The following is a 7892-nucleotide window of genomic DNA, read 5'->3' on the forward strand; positions in this document are numbered from 1 at the left end:
CTGTCTTCAGGACACAGTGTTAGATTTTTTTTGATAATTGGATGGGACTTGATTGGATTCAATATTAGAGTAATTTTCTCGTTTGTGTGTTTGTTTAAATATAGTTGGCCTTTGTTTATGTGATTAAATGATTTACTAAAATAAAAAGGTTGATGAATTATCATCTAATGATTTGTATGATGTTTTATTTATGTTAAAGGTCACTTTGAATGATTGTAACTAATGATAATGTAGGAAAAAAAAATCGGGACGGTCCACATTAATTTCGGGACGGCTTGGATTGTATTTCGGGACGGTTCCGGGAGGATGGGGAAAAAAATTAGTCGAGAGCCCTGCAAGACGCGTTGGCTCGGGAGCTACAGCTACAACAACATGAACATATTTTACCGTGATTAAATTGTAATACACGTTTCTAAATGATGCCGACGTAACAACATACTGATACCGGTTAGTAAAAACCATGAATTAATGCTTTGACAAGTCTGCAGACAGACGGCAGGCGAAAAACCTTTTAGAATGCTTGTTCCCTGAATGGAGCTTGGCTAAGCTAACGCTATATATGCTCCGACCGTCCACACTCACAACAACGGCCTACAGACATAAATAAACCAGCGACTGTATTCTCCATGACACAGACAGTCTCTGGTTTGTACTTGTTTAACTTTTGTCTAGTTTCTGAACAGATCGTATCTGTCCCCGGCTGTTTGAAGAGCAAGCATGTGAAACAAAAGATAGCATTTACCTGATACTGCGTCACCTTGGTCACTCACGAGTCTAAAAAACAACTTCTCACGTCAACGCACTTAAGCAACATGGGCGCCAACGTGAGCGCCCACGTGACCAAAATATTTGACGGCGCTGATTGGCTGAAATTATGTTTTGGCGGCACAGTTTACTATTGACAAGAGGTGGGGCGGCGCCCTTAGCGCCCCTATGGGCCGGCCGCCACTGAACATGACCCTTGCCAAGTTGCCAGCCTCGAGGACTTGATGAATGGGCCAGGTGAGGCGGCATCACGCTCACGCAGGCAAACGCGCAGACCTTTTCAATTGTGCACACAGACTACATCGCGGAGATAACAGTTGAGTAAAGTTAGAACGATATTGGCAGATTCAGATTTCACGGATCAATAACTCATGAACAAAATGTTATTCACACACAAATGACGTCTCCTATGTACCGTGGTAAGGTTGACAACGAACTACAATCACATGTTGATAAAAAAAAAACAATATGCGCCGTCCTCCGAGCTGGACACATTAAATTGGTCTCTTTCAGCAGCCGGAGAAGAAACAAGTGCTCAGGGACCGTCTGCAAAGTGCAACTCCGAAAAAAGAAAATACAATAATATTCAATAACGTCACTATTATACAGTATATTTCTACCAAACTCACTACACACATCAATAGTCTCCTGGTGGTCAGACTACAGCAGAGAGTTTGGAAGAATGTGCTTTTGAATACTTTTAGTGAATATTTATAGTGTAAAATCTTCAATAAATATGGTATAATCTTCAATAGCATCACTATTATACAGTGGAGTGCTTCCAAACTCACTACACACATCAATAGTCTCGTGATGGTTGGACTACAGCAGAGAGTTTGGAAGAATTTGCTTTTGAATAATTGTTGTGAATATTTATAGTGTAAAATCTTGAAACAACTTTTTCATTAGCTATGAAACAGTAAAATGGTCACAATCTTATGAAGGACCCAAATGCAGCACTCGAGAAACCAAACCAAGGAGTATTGGTAATGAACTTTATTTGTAATAATACCAGAGCAGAGGGATAACAGAACAGTATCAGCCGGATGATGGGCAGGTAAACGAACCAGAGGACAGCGGGCAGAAGGTGAGTCAGGGCCGGGCAGAAGGTCAGGGAGCAGGCGAGGCGGTCAACGGAGGTACAGGCAGGATCAGGGATCAGGCAGAGCAGGCAGGTCGGGGACAGGCAGGGTCGGAACCGGGTAGGCAATCTAGTAACACACGCGTGAAAGACTAGCATGAAGGCAAAGTACGATCTGGCAACCACCTGGTGAGGGTTTAAATACTGGTAGTAAAGCTAATGGGTGCAGAAGAGAAAGACAGTGAGCAAAAACGTGGGTGTGGTTAACAGGTTAGACAGGTGAATGGAAAACTACTGGTGAATGATGGAACAGACTGTGACAAAATAAAGTTAACATTGAAAAATAAAACATTTCAGGCTTTTCACCTGTACTGTACAATATTAATGAAGAAATCCACAATCTAATGTCAGACATGGAAAACATCATGAACATCTGTGACTACTTTAATCTGTAATTGAAAATATATTTAACATCTTAATTAAGAATATAACAATTTAAAACTATGGACAGGTGATTATTAAGTCACGATCTGTCTTTATGGTGTTTTGTCTTGTCTAGATCTGTCTTTGGTTCTATTTCGTCCCTACTGACCGCCAGAGGCGGTGCTTTAGCACTGGATATGTCCATCGCGCGCATGCGCAGCTCGAGTACCAATAACAACAAAGTCACCTGTGACCCACGTGACACCGGCTATATCAGCCGGTATTGTCAGAGGATCTGTTCCTTTCATCTTCTCGCTGCGCGAGGGTACCGTGGCTACGTTTTTGTAGCCTACAGCGTTCAGGTTTGAACGTTTGATCTGAGGGATTTCTCTGCAAACAGCTGGCCGCGTGCAGCTTCGCGACTGACAGTCCAGGAGCTGTGCCCGGCTGTGCGCTGTGCAGAGCCTCGACAGACAGGTTTGTGTCAGCTTGTTGCTGGTGATGGCTGTGTTTCCGCACCCTCTCCCAGACAAGTTGTCCTGATTACCGTCTTATTGTTTGTGGCTTAGACTTTCTGGTGACGACAGTGTTCCCGCTTCCTCTCCCATAAAGTTGCCCTTATGCTCTTTTGAAAGTTCTGCTTGTGGCGTTGTGCCCGAGCTATCACAACCCAGTCTCACGGCATTTCGTGTTCACCAACACGATTTTTAATCTATTGTTTCGTGTTCACCATCACGATTTGCCCCTTTTTTTCGTGTTGCACAGCACGATTTTAAAAGCAATGTATTTCTACTGGTAACATGTTTCGTGCCTGCAGGCTGCAGCACGTCTTTTTCTCCGGTCGGGTCGTGGAAGACCGGAAGCTGTGTGGTTCATAAAAACATGTTCTTACTCAAAATCAAGCCACAATTATTGCTTTTATTTTAAATCGTATAATTTCGGACTTTTGTTGTCTGTGAGGAAAATAAATGGGGCTCAGAGCCAGGATACTGAAATCTGTATTTTTAAATCTTTTTTTCCTTCTAATTTGTTATTCTTTTCAAAATAACACACTGTTATTTACTCACCAATAACACACAATTATCCTTGCTTTTATTTATTGGTTTAATTTCATAATCTCTGGCTTTTTTGGTGTCCGTCAGGAACTGAATTTCAAAATAAAAATAACCGGAAACAGACGTAGGCCTATAAGGGACATTTCGAGCATCATTGCGATTGTCAACATTTCTGAGTTTAGGATGGCCGAAGACACTACACTACCCATAATCCCCAGCTATCGTTTAGGACTACAGTTCCCGTAAGGTTACGCAGAGCGTCAAACAGCTGTGTGAAATGGAACGAAACCACGCCAGACTATCCAAAACTGGAATCGAACACCCCTCCAGAACTACACATCCTGGCTATTGTGTTTCGCAAAATGTTCTATGGGACGTCTCTACTGAACGTTTTCGTTTTTCCCACAATTAGAAGTTGCCATTATTAAACACATTGGTGTTATCAAATGTAAAACATATAATTAATAAATGGGTGAAAATCACTTGTGTCCATAATGCGCAGCATTATATTAATTCCGTATACCCATATGACAGCTTATTGCTACTTTGTAATTCTACTCCACTACAATTCAGAGGTTAACCTGGTATTTTTACTCCACTGCATTTATTTGAGTTACTTTGCAGATTCTGATTAATTATGTGAAATATAAACAACCCTTAAATTAGACTTTAGTTACACCTGAGTAAAATGCAGGTAAGGTGATTGTCATGTGCCAACAATCAGGAGAGATATTTGATAGTTGGTGCTTGAGAAGACTAAACATGTATCTGCAATTGACATGAATGGAAACAAGTAATAAAGTATATTCATTACTCGTTATTCTCTACTAATAGTTAATTAAAGACTGTATATTATGGCTATTTTGCACATACCTTTCAAGATTTTCAAAGGTTTATTGACATATCATACACAACTACGGTGTAGTTATGCAATGAATGAAAAACTTGGGTCACAGGTTCCTCAACAGTGCATTACAAGACATCTATCAATATGTTTGTACCTCCACCATTAAACTGTCATATTCTGCACATTTCTTATTCTATCTACATACATAAGAGTATAATTAATGTGTATAATATCAGTTAAAATAAGTGCTTCAACATAGTTAACATTGCAGGAAAGCAATATATTAGACGTTAATTACTTTGTCAGGCTTAATATTTAATATTTAATGTTTAAATAAAGGTTAATCCGTTTTTCTGTTTTGCACCTCCTCCTATTAATATCTGTGTACATCCTGCACTAAACTGTTTTATTGTTGAGATCACTTATAGTATCTTCTTGATTTTTTATATTCTATATTTCTATATTTATACTTTCCCCCTATGAAAGTATGTACTCTTAATATTTTTTTAATCAAATATAACACATAAAAACAATAATTCAATAACGTGCTTTAAATACACAACATTGATTGGTTTAAATTGTGTGCAATGCTTTTGTATTTTTGCCCTTCGATTCGATTCGAGTAAAGGATGGCAGAAGACACTACACTACCCAGAATCCCCAGCTATCGTTTGGACTACACCATGTGCTCTGTTTGACAAACCCCGTGATAGTCCTCAAGCTCTGTGATTGGAGAGTGTGCTCCGAGGGTTACCGAGCCTCGAACAGCACTTGAAATGGGATGGAACCATGGCAGACTGTCCAAAACTGGATTTGAACGGGTCCACTGCGTTTATTTAACAGCTGGTCTTATGTGTGTGACCCCTCCTGTTGTTCATTGATAACATTACATTACATTACATTAATTGATAAGCCTGAAACATGCACTTGTCAAGGTTCAGAGGCATATTTTGCAAATATGGCAGTAGCCATCGATCAGCTTAAGATAAGATATACTTTATTGATCCCAAGTTGGAACATTTGCGTTACATCAGCATGTTTAACAGTTAAATATGCAGTGGTGTTTTATTTGTTTTATATTCAACAATTCTGTGTTCTTTATTTATTGATTGTTCAATACCTGACTAGGCCGGAGATGAAATATCTACATACATCTTATAAGAGTATAATACACTACGTATAATATCAGTTAAAATAAGTGCTTCAACATAGTTAACATTGCTGGAGGTATGCACAAATATTGATAGATGTCTTGTAATGCACTATTGAGGAACCTGCGACCCAAGTTTTTCATTCAATGCATAACAACATTGAATGCCCATAATGCCCATAATGGGCAGCATTAATATATATACCCACATGCCAGCTAAGGTCAGAAGAGCTTTATTTAACAGCTGGTCTTATGTGTGTGACCCCTCCTGTTGTTCATTGATAACATTACATTACATTACATGAATTGATACGCCTGAAACATGCACTTGTCAAGGTTCAGAGGCATATTTTGCAAATATGGCAGTAGCCATCAATCAGCTTAAGATAAGATATACTTTATTGATCCCAAGTTGGAAACATTTGCGTTACATCAGCATGTGTAACAGTTAAATATGCAGTGGTGTTTATTTGTAAATCATTTAGTATAATCACACAAATTCTGTGTTTTATATTCAACAATTCTTTATTTATTGATTGCTCAATACCTGACAAGGCCGGAGATTAAATATCTACATACATCTTATAAGAGTATAATACATTATGTATAATATCAGTTAAAATAAGTGCTTCAACATAGTTAACATTGCTGGAGGTATGCACAAATATTGATAGATGTCTTGTAATGCACTATTGAGGAACCTGCGACCCAAGTTTTTCATTCAATGCATAACTACACCATAGTTGTGTAGGCCTATATGATATGTCAATAAACCTTAGAAATCTTGAAATCTTGAAAGGGATGTGCAAAATAGTCATTATATACAGTCTTTAATGAACTATTAGTAGAGAATAACGAGTAATGAATATATTTTATAGGGATCCTATTAATATCTAATAATAAAAATAATGAAATTCAATAACATGCTTTAACCACTAGGTGTCCCTTTATATCAGCTGTGCACCTTTATGGTGTAAATATAGCCTATCTACCAATTGGATAAAATATAAAAGTCACCCGAATTAGTGTTGATACTGCAAGGAGACGTATTGTGTGAAAAGAAATGTAAGATGTTGTTTAATGGCTGATATGTTTATGATCCACGTCACGTTTTCAGTTCCTCATGTTTGTCTAGAAGTCTTCTCATCAGGGCTCTATAAATACAGAACTGTTAGAGAATATTTTTAATGATATCTGTGCAGGGGAGAATTTTAGTGTTTTCCTATGTGTCTTGCCTGCAACTTAGAGCAGGGCACAGGTCAAAGGTCCTGCTTTCCTGTGGGGGAGTGTGGCCAACTGCGCAGATGACTTTTACAGACTTTCTTTGTCTCTAAACATGTGTGTGATCGATTAGGATGAAAAGAGCGCGAATATAGGCCCCTCCTATATTCTCTGTGTAGATTTGCGCTGTGTTTCTGTGTAACCTTTACTGTTGACTTGGGATTCACATGATGCAAGTTGTGTGAATATCTTGTGAATGCTCCCGGCCGTTGGATCTCTCAATAAATCCCAGTGTTTGACATTCAGAATTCCTGCTCCTCCCGTGTCTCTCTGAGTCCTGATGTCCATTGCAACAGAAGTTTCCCTTACATGAAGTACTCTGTTTGAGTAGATTTTGTCAAGCATCTGACTCTTAATGGCAGTTTGTGATGTTGAGGCTATTTCAGTGAAACAAGGCTGTTTTGAACATTTGACATATTTATGCTTAATTCTCTCAAAACATTACTGAAAGATACACTTTTGTGTTTAAAAGCTGACCACTACCAATAAGTACTCTGTTTGAGTAGATTTCGTCAAGCATCTGACTCTAATGGCAGTTTGTGATGTTGAGGCTATTTCAGTGAAACAAGGCTGTTTTGAACATTTGACATATTTATGCTTAATTCTCTCAAAAAGTTACTGAAAGATACACTTTTGTGTTTAAAAGCTGACCACTACCATGAAGTACTCTGTTTGAGTAGATTTCTTCAATCATCTGACTCTTAACGGCAGTTTGTGATTTTGAGGCTATTTTAGTGAAACAAGGCTGTTTTGAACATTTGACATATTTATGCTTACTTCTCTCAAAAGTTACTGAAAGATACACTTTTGTGTTTAAAAGCTGACCACTACCATGAAGTACTCTGTTTGAGTAGATTTCGTCAAGCATCTGACTCTTAATGGCAGTTTGTGATCTTGAGGCTATTTCAGTGAAAAAAGACTGTTTTGAACATTTGACATATTTATGCTTAATTCTCTCAAAACATTACTGAAAGATACACTTTTGTGTTTAAAAGCTGACCACTACCAAGAAGTACTCTGTTTGAGTAGATTTCGTCAAGCATCTGACTCTTATTGGCAGTTTGTGATTTTGAGGCTATTTCAGTGAAACAATGCCGTTTTCAACATTTGACATATTTATGCTTAATTATCTCAAAAAGTTACTGAAAGATATACTTTTGTGTTTAAAAGCTTACCACTACCATGAAAGTACTCTGTTTTAGTAGATTTCGTCAAGCATCTGACGCATATGCTTAATTCTCTCAAAAAGTTACTGAAAGATACACGTTTGTGTTTAAAAGCTTACCACTA

The sequence above is a fragment of the Pseudochaenichthys georgianus genome, chromosome 23, assembly GCF_902827115.2.
Source record: "Pseudochaenichthys georgianus chromosome 23, fPseGeo1.2, whole genome shotgun sequence".
Classification (NCBI taxonomy): Eukaryota; Metazoa; Chordata; class Actinopteri; order Perciformes; family Channichthyidae; genus Pseudochaenichthys; species Pseudochaenichthys georgianus.